General features: G+C 41.5%; 1 non-coding gene across 1 annotated transcript; it reads left to right on the top strand.

Annotated features, from left to right (window-relative positions):
* Nucleotides 1-5,108: 5,108 nt before the first annotated feature.
* On the top strand, nt 5,109-5,211 carry LOC117276424 (small nucleolar RNA R71). The gene has a single exon (XR_004506681.1). It is a non-coding gene; the product is annotated as a small nucleolar RNA R71 (small nucleolar RNA).
* Nucleotides 5,212-14,518: the final 9,307 nt, after the last annotated feature.

Genomic DNA, 14,518 nt, shown 5'->3' with positions numbered 1-14,518 from the left:
CCCACGTACCCGGATTCTGAAAATCTTCGAAGATAGACTTTACCCATAACATTAAGAACTCAAATACATATTTTATTTCTAACTTCACTTCCAGAATCATGGTTAAAATCCGAAATACCAATTTCTAGGTTTTCTCTTAAAATCCCAAAATTTCTACAATTTTCCATGTATTTACAAGCCCAAATTCGTATATTTAACTCACAACTTGTAGCAATTACTTACCTCATGATAGACGATGAAAATGACACTCCAAAATCATTCCAAGGCCGGCTCCCATGGAACAAATGAAATGAAAATGTGCAAAATCCACGTACTTATCAAGGTCCTCTTCCCAGCGATTATCGCATCTGCGGTCACTTGACCGCATCTGCGGTCCCGCAGGTGCAGCCAAAATTCCGCTTCTACGGTTCCCTTAAGGCCTCCCCTCCTCCGCATCTTCATACAAGATTTCGCACCTGCGAAGGCGCACTTGCACCCGTTCCTCCACTTCTGCGGAAATACCTCCCCTTCCCCTATTTCGCTTCTGCGACCAACGGCCCGCACCTGCGAGCTCGCAGGTGCGATGGATTCCTCACACCTGCGAATCCAGCCAACCTCACTCCCCTCCGCTTCTGCGACCCCTTTGGCCGCTTCTGCGACCTCGCACCTGTGACCCTTTACATGCAGGTGCGATTGCACCAGATCTCAGCTGCCTCAGCAATTCTTCCAAGTCCAAACTCGATGCGTTTCCAATTTGATTCGCACACGAGGCCTCCGGGACCCCATCCAAATATACCAACACATCCCATAACACAATACGGACTTAGTCGAAGCTGCAAACCACGTCAAACAATATCAAAATTACTAATTGACGATCTAAATCTTTCTTTAAACTTTCAAACATTCAAACTTTGCCGAACGCATCCGAATTATACTTAAACATTCTGGAATGACGCCAAACTTTACTTGCAAGTATCAAATCACGATACGAACCTGTTCCAAGGCTCCAAACCCAAAACGGATATTGATAACACCAAAATTCACTTTAAATCAAACTTAAGAAATTCTAAAACCTTCGAATGCCAACTTTCCACAACAAGCGCCGAAATGCTCCCAGGCGGTCCGATACTCAACCCGAACATACGCCCAAGTTTGAAATCATCATACAAACTTATTGGAACCTTCAAATCCCGATTCCGAGGTCATTTACTCAAAAGTCAAATCTTAGTCAACTCTTCTAACTTTAAGATTCCGAAATGAGAATTTTCCATCTGAATCAACTCTGAACTTACCGAAATTCAATTCCGACAACACGTACAAGTCATAAAATATGAATTGAAGCTACTCACAATCTCAAACCTCCGAACGATGTACTAGAGCTCAAAACAACCAGCCGGGTTGTTACACATATGCTCATAACAACATCTTTATTCACAATAGCTGCACATAATCAAATCCAGCACCGATAATTAACCTCATATCCACTAGAACTCTGTTCCAGACCTTGACAATACTGACAACAATGCAAGAAATATGAATACCTCATAACTATTAACCCGAATCAACAAGTCACATCTAAGGCCACCTGGGCACACACCTCGCAAGCTAAAACCCAATAAGTACAGCACGAATATGACTAAATATACAAGGAAACACATGAAAGAACTATCAAACAAGCCCAACAGGAACAACTCTCTATTGTTAGCATACTATAAATTAATTCCACAAGTGAGAATCAAAGTATATGAACAAATCACAATGATCACATCCTAATATAACTTCATCGCGGCACGCAACCCGGTCCAAACATAACAAACCTCATGAAAATGCGAGGACCCCATCCTCGGCTCCGAATCACAAGTAGTATACACATCATACCAACCGAAACCTTCCACTAATTCAATTCCGCTATCGAACTCACAACATATAATGAACCCACATACCTGTAGAGCATCTAAATCACAAATCGCAACCAACCACCCAAAAATTATATTAAAACCTACCGTAATGGATAACAGAAAGTCACTTCTCGCCTCATAGCTCTTAATAGCGAACAAAATAAAATGATAGACACGAGCTACCACTATAGAATCTTCCAACAGGGGTAAACACAAAAATAGAGTAAAAAATCATGAAACTCACCCATATATGAAGCAAGATAAAAGGACTCACCCCGATAAGCAGAACCAAATCAAAATAAGAATGATGCCCCTCTATCACAATCAAAACCATACCTATAATGACATCATCAAGTGCAACGGCCTTAGCCCCACCACATAAAGCTTATCAATGGGCCGGTCCTCCCCCTCTTGGGTGCCCTCTACCCTCCTGCATACTCCGTTGTGATATATCTGTCCGAAGTGTGGGAGAATATCTCACCATGTGGCTGGTATCTTCACACTCAAAGCAACCCCTCCGCTGGCATGGCTACGGAAGCTGTCCGGTACAGGCACTTTGAGATCCACGGATATCTGAAGCACCGCGCGAAGCCTGAAGTGCAAACTGAACTAGTTGACCCACAAAACCTCTACCATGGAGTACCCTTCCTCCAAAATAGGGACTAGTAGATCCTCTCGGTCCACGAGGCTTCTTAGCCTCCCTATCCTTTCTCTCTTGACCCCGCATATCCCCTCTCTCCTGGTCCTGCATGCCCTCTAATCGATGAGCGATCTCTACTATGTGCTGAAATGGAACATTTGTCTCCAACTCCCGAGCCATCCTGAACCGGATATCATGACTGAGCCCCTCGATGAACCTGCAGACTCGTTCTCTAACTGTAGAAACCAAAGCAGGTGCATGTCTGGACAAATCACAGAATCTAACGGCATACTCTAATACTAACATAGTGCCCTGGCGCAGCCGCTCAAAATCCACATGCCAGGAATCCCGAACAGTCTAGGGAACAAACTCTCTCAAGAACATCTCTGAGAACTGAGTACATGAAAGTGAAGCTGCACCGGCAAGGCTACCCAACTCATACATTCCAACCACTGATATGCCGCTCTCTTAATCTAGAACGTAGTAAAAGCAATCCCACTCATCTCCACAATACCCATAGTGAGGAGAATACGGTGGAACTCCTCTAGGAAACCATGTTTATCCTCTGCAGCCAAACCACTGAAGGTATGAGGGTAATACTTCTTGAACCTCGCAAGTCTAAGTTGTTCCTCCTCAGATACTGCTGCCCTAACCATGGGCTGAACTGGAACAACAAGCTATGTTGGCATGACACCTGGAAACTAATAAATATGGACTCGTTGCTCTGGAGTATGGGCGGCGGGAGTCTAAGCTCCTCCTCCGATCTATGAAGTAGCTGGTGCAACCAGAATCAACCCCGCATGAGCTAATATACCAAACATGCTCAGGAATTGTACTAAGGTCTCCTGAAGTCTGGGGGCAACAACAGGAACCTCCGGTGCCTGTCCCCCAACGGGAGCTACTGGCGGTTCCTCAACTGCTTGCTCTGACAGGTTCTCTAGCTGTAGCACATTCTCTTCCTCGACCCCTTCCTCTGCCTCTGCCCCGGCCTCTAGCAACACCGGCTCAAGGGGAAACGTCATGATTTACTGTAGCTCGTATCCTCACCAATTGTGAGAGAATAGAATGACAAAGGGTCAAACTCCGAGATCAATAAATCCGCACGATAGGAATGAAAGAAGTGAAACTATCCTAATAGTTCCGTAGCCCCTCGAAGATAAGTACAGACGTCTCTGTACTGATCTGCAAGACTCTTCTAAACTCGCTTACGACTCGTAGTACTTATGAACCTGGCTCTGATACCAACTTATTATGACCCCAATTTCCCTCCGTAAGATGTTGCGATGCCACCTAGTCTTAGGGACTAGGTAAGCCTAACACTCACTGAATTAATGGCAAACTCAACCAAAAACTATTAAATATGAACATAAATTTTCTATACAAAGCTTACACTCCCAAAACTGGTAGTACAAGTCATAAGCTCTTCTGAGTTTTCTTGAAGATCTCTATGTACTGAGGTCTCCTCTATCTTCCTCTTCTTTGCCAGGATCTCCTTCTTAAATTTGGCATAAGCAGGCATTTGTGAGAGCACTTATGTAAATGGTAAGTTTACATGGAGTTGTTTTAGCACATCCAGAAATCTCCCAACTGCTTTTCCAGCTTCTCTCTGTATAGCTTTTAAGGAAACGATAAAGCATGCATATGCTCACTCTTCTCAGGTTCCTCCCTTCTCGATTTTTCTTCCTTCTTCTTCTTCTTTATTTTCATTGGGCCTTTCTTCTTGTTGTCATCATCCCTTTTCAGCTGCTCCCCACTTTCTTTTGCAATTATCGTATCTTTTTGGATTGGGGTGGGATCCTTCAACACTTGCCACTTCTCAAGCTCACATCATTCACTGTTTCTTTGGAAATTATTTCAATATCAGCGGGGAGAGTTCCTGGAATGCTCGCAGACAATAGAGTGGCTAGCTGCCCAACCTATCTTTTCAAGATTCGAAAACCAGTACCTATTTCTTTGATAGCTGCTCCATGTTCCCGTATAGCTGCACTATAAGTTTCAAGCCTCTCATCAGTTTTCAGAATGAAGGCCTTCATGAGATCTTCTATGCCATATTGAATGGGCTGTTGAGGCTGAAATTGCTGCCTCTGCTAATTTTGGAATGATGGAGCTCTTTGTCCCTGTGGTCTAGAGTTATTTTGTTGCCATGCATTCGCGGTACCCCCAGGTGAACTCCATGAAAAACCGGGGTGCCTCTCACTCATTGCATTAAAATTGTAGTTTCCCTTAGCATTCACTTCCTCAGTTGAGGCTTGACACTTATGAGTAGGGTGTCCTCTTTCATCTATATCAAAGCTGCGTGAGGCTCGCTTTGTATCGACGCTAAGGTTAGCTTCCTTATCTCTTTGGCCATAGCATCAAGTTGTACCTACGCAGATATGTTAGCATCAACCTGGTGAACACCAGTTGATCTTTTTATTTCATCACTCTTAGAGGGCCACTGATTTGTATCTTTAGATAACTCATCAAGAATTGTGACTATCTCCTCTGGAGTCTTCTTCATCAACGGGCCTCCAGCTGCATTGCTCAATATTCTACGTGAGGCCGGTGTCAATCCATCCCAAAAGTCCTGGAGTTGCATCCAGAGTTCAATTCTGCTATGTTGACACTTCCTAACAATCTCTTTAAACCTCTCCCATGCTTCAAAAACAATTTCATTATCTTTCTGGCAGAATTATAGATTTCTCTTCTAAACTTGCCCGTTTTAACTAATGAGAAATATTTATCAAGGAATTTTTTGGTCATCTCCTCCAATGTTCTAATCGAACCTATGGGAAAGCTTCGACGCCACTGCTTTGCATCATCTTTAAGAGAAAAGGGGAATTCCGTTAGATACATTGCATTTTGTGACTTACCATTGTATTGAAAGGTGTTCGTAATCTCCTCGAAGTCCATTAGATATGTGTTTGGATCTTTGTTTGGCTTCCCTCTGAAGACACAACAATTCTGAAGAGTTTGAAGCAACCCTTGCTTTAACTCAAAATTGTTTGCTACAGTTGGAGGTGGTCTAACACTTGATAAACCTTGATTGTAGACCGGTCTAGCAGAATCACCACGTGGTCTCCCAGGCATGGGAGCTATATTTCCAAATTTGCCTGCACCCAAGGGTTGAATTTGAGCAATTCTACGACCCTTCTCTTCTTCGTAGATAATCTGTGCATCTCTAATAGCTGCTTCTTCAGCATCCCGTGCAGCTTGTTCTCGTCGTTGGGCTACTTCTCTCGCAGCCAAATCTACATTATCATCACCGGTTCCAACCATATCTTTGGTTGAGGATTGCCCAACCTTTTCTAACGTCTCAGTGATATTTCTTTCCTTCCTCAGATGTCGTAGTTGTTTTTTAATTTCTGGCTTGAATGGTAGCACTTCCTTCGCAGAAGCTTGAGTCATGCACCAATCTAACCTGTAACCTGCACACAGTCTAAGAACATTAAACGTAAAAAGGGAAAAATAAAATAAAATAAAAATTCTTGACTTAGAACTACAAACTATTTCAAACACTATTAATTGCCAAATCTCGGCAACAGCGCCAAAATTTGACGAGCTCGAAACACACACTTAAATTATGCTCGCTAGTCAAAGATAGTATAGTATAATATCATATCCATAGGTATTGGAGTTAAACAGTATTTTCATAGTTTCTAGCTTGATTGCTATCCACGAGAATCAACAATTGAGATTTATATTATTAATAACTAAAATTTACTAAGAATCAGGCTATTGACTAATGACTATCGCAACAAAGGTAAGCAAGGAAGTTATCAGCGGGAGAAAATAAGGGTTGATAGGATAGGTGCAAGATAATTGTTTGGGATCTAACTCTAGGTAATTCACTTCTAATGTTTAAGTGAGTCTCTCGAATTCACTCAATTATCAGTTCAACCGTTCAGCAAAAACTCCTCTCTCGATTAAGTCTTAACCTCACAAGATGAACCAATTTAAGCACGTGAAGATATGCAAGAATGCGTAATGGATTGGTCTTTAGGAGAACCTCTCTCGATTATTCTCCTAACTAGGTTTAATCAATGATTCAACTAGCCTCTTTCGAATACTAAGAAGAATTAATGAACTCAACCAACAATATAATGCAAAGATATCACAAGTTATCCCTCTCTCGATTACATGAACAAGTGAATATAGATGCAACAGTTAAATCATCCAAAAACGTTTTAATACATAAAACTAGAGTTATAATCCATAAACAATCATTAATACACCAAATCCATCAAACCCTAAAGGGACTACTACATAGACATGGAGCAATTCATCACAAATAAAATTGAAGTATAGAAAAATATAAATTCGATCCAAACTCGGGTAAATAAACACAAGAACTTCAGAACATAATGAAACGAAAGAACGAGCTCACAAAGAAAGACACAACAGGGAATAATGGTCTCAACAAGGGAGAGATAATGTGTAACAATGATTCCACATAAGAGAAATTTGACGATAAGAGAGAGAGCATGAATCAATGACCCCAAATAAGAATATGTCAACAATGAAAAGGATAACAAAACGCAATCAAGGCTAAGCAATTACGGAAGAAATAATAATAACTGCAATTATGATTAAGCAACTATGGGAAATACAACAAGGCAATAAAGAGGCAACAACTTCAATTAAGGCACATAAGATTTTATTTGGCAACAAGGGTAGAACATGAATCAATCAATTCCAAATAAGACACGTAAGGGTGAATTTAGTAAATGGAGGATTTAACATGCTAAAACAAACTTCACATCTAATGAACATAAGAACCTAAGAGCCCTAAACGATCAAATTTCCACAAATAAGATCGATTACGTACTCGTTACCTCGCGTACATGGCCTTCACATGATACAATTAGCACAAATGACTCAAATCCTAAGGGGTGGTTCCCCCACACAAAGTTAGGCAAGATACTTACCTCAAATAAGCTAGACCGATACTCTAAAATGACCTTCTTGTGGAAAACAACCCCCGGACGGCTCAAATCTAGCCAAAATAACTTCATAACATAAATAAAACTCATAGGAAACAATTCTGGATAATAAAGCTTTGTTCTTTGATTAAAACTAAAAAGTCAACCCAAAAGTCAACCTCGAGCCCGCACCTCGGAACCCGATAAAAATTCACAAAATCCGAACATGTCACAACCCTAATTTCCCTCTGTGGGATATCGTGATGACACCTAGTCTCTAAGACTAGGTAAGCCTAAACAACACGAAAACATTAAATAAGTGATTAAAACTTGAACATCCCAACAATTTCATAAAAGGAATGTACCAAAACTCATTACATAAAATCTCAAAACCTGGTGAGATATAAGTCACAAGATTTAAGTATAGTACCGAATAATCCTATACATCACTATCTATCAAAATATAAAGAAATAAGAGAAGAATGGAATAGAAGGGGACTTTAAGGCCTGCGGTCGTGGGCAGGTGTACCTTGAAGTTTCCAAGCAGCAACATAGCGCACTAATATCGGGGATGTTAAGATGCACCTGGATATGCACAAAGACATGTGCAGAAGTGTAGTGTGAGTGCACCACAACGGTACCCAGGTAGTACCAAGCCTAACCTCAGTAGAGTAGTGACAGGGTCAGGTCAGGGCCCTAGTGGAAATAATAGGAAACAAGGCAAAAGATATAATAATATAATGAAATGACTGAGAAGTGAACAATGAGAAATTACAAAAAGATAACAATACAGCAAATAGAGTTAAACAACAGGGGCGCTCCCGAGGTACCGCCTCGTAGCCCCAAAAGTAAATATGCAATAGGGGCGCTCCCGAGATACCGCCTCGTAGCCCCAAAAGTAAATAGATAATAGGGGCACTCCTGAGGTACCGCCTCGTAGTCCCAAAAGTAAATATGCAACAGGGTTGCTCCCGAGGTACCGCCTCGTAGTCCCAAAAGTAAATACACAATAGATAACCAATGGGACAATGAATTTACAGCAAGGAATCCTACAGTTTAAGACTGAATACAAGATCAAGGAAGCAGGAAATCCAACTAAGCATGTTGCACAAATATCAAGTAAGAGATAATACACGTAGACATGCGACATTAGGCTAAACATGATGACTACACATGCTAGAGTAACTCACTTAAGGAATTAAAAAGGAAACTACTTAGCGAGAACTGGATTTTTAACATTTAACTCGAGTACGCACTCGTCACCTCACGTACATGGCCTTCGCGTATTGCAAATACCAAAATAGTACCAAAATCTAAGGGAAGTTTCTCCCACACAAGGTTAGACAATTATTCCGCGACTTTGGACTTCAGCCTTTGGACTTCAGGTTTTCTGCTCCCTGAAGGTTGTACCAAGAGAAGGGCCTTTTCGGCTTCACCTTCGTGTTAAAATGCCTCCCCTCAACCCCCTGGTCCTCTAGGTACATAGTGATGAAATGGGGGTAAGGGTAGGAACTTTCCTCCTTCCTGGTTGCCATAGATATGTTCTGGGCCATGAGGTTCCCCACATTTATTGGGTACCCCGCCATGATGGACGCTATGAGGATCGCCCGGGAAAGTGGAATATCACTGTCATGTTGGAACAAAACAAGGCGGCTGCAGATGAATGTGCACCACCCTTTAGCTTCAAAGTTAAGGGTGTTTTTGGCAATTGCCAATGTAAGCCAAGACGGTGTTGTCCCAACCTCAAAGCTCGCTCAATCAATCAATAAGAATGCCTTTCCCTTGACTTTCCAACTCCAATCGGCTCGAATCTAGCCAAAATAATTATATACTACAAACATAACTATAAGAAACTAATTTAAATAATAAATCTATGACTTAGCATAGAACTAAAAAATCGTCCAAAAAGTTGACCTGGGACCAAGTCTCGGAACCCGACCAAAATCACAAAATCTGAACTCTCATTCAATAACGAGTCCATCCATACAAGAATTACTCAAATCCGACCTCATTTGGCCTTTCAAAACACAAAATTTTGGTCTAATAACTTTCACCATTTTTTTCCAAATTTATCAACCCAAATCTTTAATTAAATGAAGAAACTAATGATAGATTAGTGGAGATTAATCAAAAAAGAGTCAAGTGAAGTCCCTCAAAGTTTCGTCTCCCACCGAGCTCCCATAATACCAAAATGAGATATGAATCAAAACCCTCGAAAATTAGGCCTTTTCTCCCCAGTGAAGTCGCTTCTGAGAGGCCTCAGTCGCACCTGCGGAAAACCCATCCCAGGTGCGGATTTCACTTATGGCCAAGAGTTCCGCTTCTGCGAAGCAGCTCCCCTTCTCCTATTTCTGCATCTGCGGTTTTTCTGCCGCATATGCATCTCCGCTTCTGCGGTCATTCATGCGCACCTGCGGCCACTGCTACACTCAACCCCTTTCAGCTTCTGCGCTGCCATGCTCGCACCTGTGAGCAAAAATTTCGCAGGTGCGATTGCACCAAAAGACAAAATTTCCAGATTTGTTCTAAGTCCAATTTTCATTCTGTTAATCATCTGGAATCCACCCGAGGCCCCCGGGACCTCAACCAAATATACTAAGAAATCCTAAAACATCATACCGACTTAGTCGAGCCTTCAAATTAAATCACTTAGAATCCGAAATCAAAATCGCGCACGATAAGGAATCAAAGAAGTGAAACTTTTCCTGACAATTCCATAGCCTTCCGAAGATAAGTACAGACATCTCTGTACCAATCTGCGAGACTCTACTAAACCTGCTTGTGACTCATAACACCTAGGAACCTAGAGCTCTGATACCAACTTGTCACGACCCCAATTTTCCTCCGTGGGATATCTTGACAGCACCTAGTCTCTAAGACTAGGTAAGCCTAAACAATGCGGAAACATTAAATAAGTGATTAAAACTTGAACATCCAACAATTTCATAAAAGGAATCTACCAAAACTCAATGCATAAAATCCCAAAACCTGGTGAGATATAAGTCACAAGCTTTAAGTACAGTACCGAATAATACTATACATCACTGTCTATCAAAATATAAAGAAATAAGATAAGAACGGAATAGAAGGGGACTCTGAGGCCTGCGATCGCGGGCCGGTGTACCTTGAAGTCTCCAAGCAGCAACACAGCGCACTAATATCGGGGCTGGTAAGATGCACCTGGATTTGTACAAAGACATGTACAGAAGCGTAGTATGAGTACACCACAACGGTACCCAATAAGTGTCAAGCCTAACCTCAGTAGAGTAGTAACGAGGTAATGTCAGGGCCCTACTAGAAATAATAGGAAATAAGGAAGAAGATATAATAATATAATGAAAAGAATGAGAAGTGAACAATGAGAAATTACAGAAAGATAACAACACAGCAAATAGAGGTAAACAATAGGAACGCTCCCGAGGCACCTCCTTGTAGTCCCAAAAGTAAATACACAACAGGGGCGCTCCCGAGGTGCCGCCTCATAGTCCCAAAAGTAAATATGCAACAGGGGTGTTTTCGAGGAACCGCCTTGTAGTCCCAAAAGTAAATACACAACAAGGGTACTCCCGAGGTACCGCCTCGTAGTCCCTAAAGTAAATATGCAACAGAGGCGCTCCCGAGGTACCTCCTCGTAGTCCCAAAAGTAAATACATAATAGATAACCAATGGGACAATGAATTTACAGCAAGGAATCCTACAGTTTAAGATTGAATACAAGATCAAGGAAGTAGGAAATCCAACTAAGCATATTGCACAAATTTTAAGTAAGAGACAAGATACGTAGACATGCGACATTAGGCTAAACATGATGACTACACGTGCTAGAGTAACTCATTTAAGGAATTAAAAAGGAAACTACTTAGCGAGAACCGGATTTTTAACACTTAACCCGAGTACGCACTCGTCACCTAGCGTACACAGCCTTCACGTATTGCAAATACCATAACAGTACCAAAACCTAAGGGGAGTTTCACCCATACAAGTTTAGACAAGTCACTTACCTTAAGTCTCGCTCAATCAATCAATAAGAATGCCTTTCCCTCGACTTTCCAACTCCGATCAGCTCGAGTCTAGCCAAAACAATTACATACTATAAATATAACTATAAGAAACTAATTTAAATAATAAATCTATGACTTAGCAAAGAATTAAAAAATCGCTCCAAAAGGTCGACCCGGACCCACATCACGGAACTCTACCAAAATCACAAAATCCGAACACCCATTCGATAACGAGTCCAACCATACAAGAATTACTCAAATCCGACCTCATTTGGCCTTTCAAAACCCAAAACTTCGGTATAAGAACTTTCACCATTCTTTCCCAAATTTCTCAACCCAAATCCTTAATTAATCGAAGAAATTAATGATAGATTAGTGGAGATAAATCAAAAATGAGTCAAGAATCCTTACCAAAATGTTTTCTCTGAAAATTCCTCAAAATTGCGTCTCCCACCGAGCTCCCAAAATACCAAATTGAGATATGAATCAAAACCCTCAAAAATTAGGCCTTTTTTGCCCATTGAAGTCACTTCTGCGAGGCCTCAGTCGCACCTGCGATGCCGCACCTGCGGAAAAACCATCGCAGGTGCGGATTCCACTTATGGCCAGGAGTTCGGCTTCTGCGGACCAGGGCTCGCACCTGCGAGCCCGCTTCTGTGTGAGAAACTTGTGCTTCTGCGAAGCATCTCCTCTTCTCCTATTTTTGCATATGTGGTTGGCTTGCCGCAGATGCAGCTCTGCTTTTGCGGTCATTCACGCGTACCTGCGGCCACTGCCACACTTATCCCATTTCCGCTTCTGCGCTGCCATGCTCGCTTCTCAAGCTCGCACCTACGAGCAAAATTTCGCAGGTGCGATTGCACCAGAAGGCAAAAAATTGCATATTTGTTCTAAGTCAAATTTTTGTTCTGTTAATCATCCGAAATCTACCCAAGGCCCCCGGGACCTCAACAAAATATACCAAAAAGTCCTAAAATATCATACAGACTTAGTCGAGCTTTTAAATCACATCAAACAATTCTAAAAACACGAATTGCACATCGATTCAAGCCTAATGAACTTTAGAACTTCTAACTTCTATATCTGGTGCCGAAACCTATCAAATCAAGTCCGATTGACCTCAAATGTTGCACACAAGTCAAAATTGACATTACGGACCTACTCCAACTTCTTGAATCGGAATCCGACTCCGATATCAAAAAGTCCACTCCCGGTTAAACTTTCAAAAAATCATCTGATTTTCCAACTTTCGCCAATTAATGCCGAAATGACCTACGGACCTCCAAATCAACATCCGGACACGCTCCTAAGACTAAAATCACCATACGAAACTATTGAAATCGTCAAAACTCTTTTTCGGAGTCGTCTTCATACAATTTGAACTACAGTCAACTCCTACGACTTAAACTTTCATTTTAGGGACTATGTGTCACATTCTACTTCGAAACCAAAAACCAAACCTCCCGGTAAGTCACGTAACCACAGAATGAAATAAAGGGAGCAATAAATAGGGATTCAAGGATAATAATCTCAAAACGATCGGTCGGGTCGTTACAGAACACCCATTCCGATACGAATCCAACCATACCAAGATTATCAAATTCCGATATTGAATCGCCCTTCAAATCCTCATTTTACATTTTTGAAAGATTTTACAAAATTCTCATTTTCTTCCATTCAATTCACTAATTTAATGATAAAAATAATTATGGAATCATGAAATATAATTAATTTCGGATAAGGAACACTTACGCCCAATCGAACATGTGAAGAACCCCTCAAACATTTCTCAAATTCGAAGTCTACAACTCAAAATATGGTAAAAATGGCAAACCCTCGAATATAACCTTTCTGCCCAGTATTTTCGCATTTGCGAACAGAAACGCCGCATTTGCAGCCTCGCATTTGCGAAAAAACGTTTGCATCCACGAACACAACTTACCAGGCCAGGATCCACATCTGCGGAAAACAGATTCCCACCAGCGACAGCGCAGAAGCGCCAAACGAGCCGCAGAAGCGAACAGCTTCGCGTATGCGATCACTGGGTCGCAAAACTAGCCATCGCATCTGCGTGCAAAAACTCCGCAGAAGCGAAGCTTCCTCCCAGGCCTCAATCATCGCAGAAGCGACCAGACTCACGCAGAAGCGGAGCCGCACCTGTGCTCCAAAATGTCGCAGGTGCGAAGCACTGGAACCAGACCTGCCCCAGAGCATGAAAATGATCTGAAGCTCATCCGAAACACACCCGAGACCCCCGGGACCTCGTCCAAGCATACCAACAAGTTCCATAATATAACGCGGACCTACTCGAGGTCTCAAATCAAATCAAACAACGTCGAAACTACGAATCACACCTCAAATCGAACTTTATGAACTTATGAACTTTCAACTTCTACAACTTGTGCTAAAACATGTCAAATCAACCCGGAATGATGTCAAATTTTGCATGCAAGTTTTAAATGACATAACGGAGCTAATCCAGATCTCGGAATCGCAATCTGAGCCCGATATCAATAAAGTCAACTTACGGTCAAACCTCTCAACCTTCCAAAACTTCAACTCTTCCAATTTTCGCCAAATTGCATCAACTTAACCTACGGATCTCCAAATCCAAATCTTGATACTCGCCTAAGTCCAAAATCACCATACGAAGCTATTGGAATCATCAAAACGCCATATCGGAATCGTCTACACAAAAGTCAAATTCCGGTCAACTCTTACCGCTTAAGCTTCTAAAACAAGAATCCTTCCTCCAAATCAATCCTGAATCATCCGAAATCCGAACTCGACCACGCACGCACGTCATAACACATGATACGAAGTTGCTCGAGACCTTAAGCCACCGAACGGAATGCTAATCCTCAAAACTACTAGTCGGGTCGTTACAATTGTATTCACTGTGCTTAAAATTTAAGAATCAAATCTATAAAACATAAAAAACTTTAATTTTTTTGTCAAATGCTGATCAAGCTAGCAAGTTTTTCATTATAATTTAAGTCTTAACTTCTTCCTTTTGGTGTCTTGGTTCTCAGAATCATAGTAATTATGGTTTGTAGTTGTTTCCATAATTTTTCACTGCATAAATCTCGACTTAGCAAA

Source organism: Nicotiana tomentosiformis, chromosome 6 (assembly GCF_000390325.3).
Source record: "Nicotiana tomentosiformis chromosome 6, ASM39032v3, whole genome shotgun sequence".
Lineage (NCBI taxonomy): Eukaryota > Viridiplantae > Streptophyta > Magnoliopsida > Solanales > Solanaceae > Nicotiana > Nicotiana tomentosiformis.
Note: the sequence above shows the minus strand (reverse complement) of the source record. Positions and strands in the feature narration are given on the sequence as shown.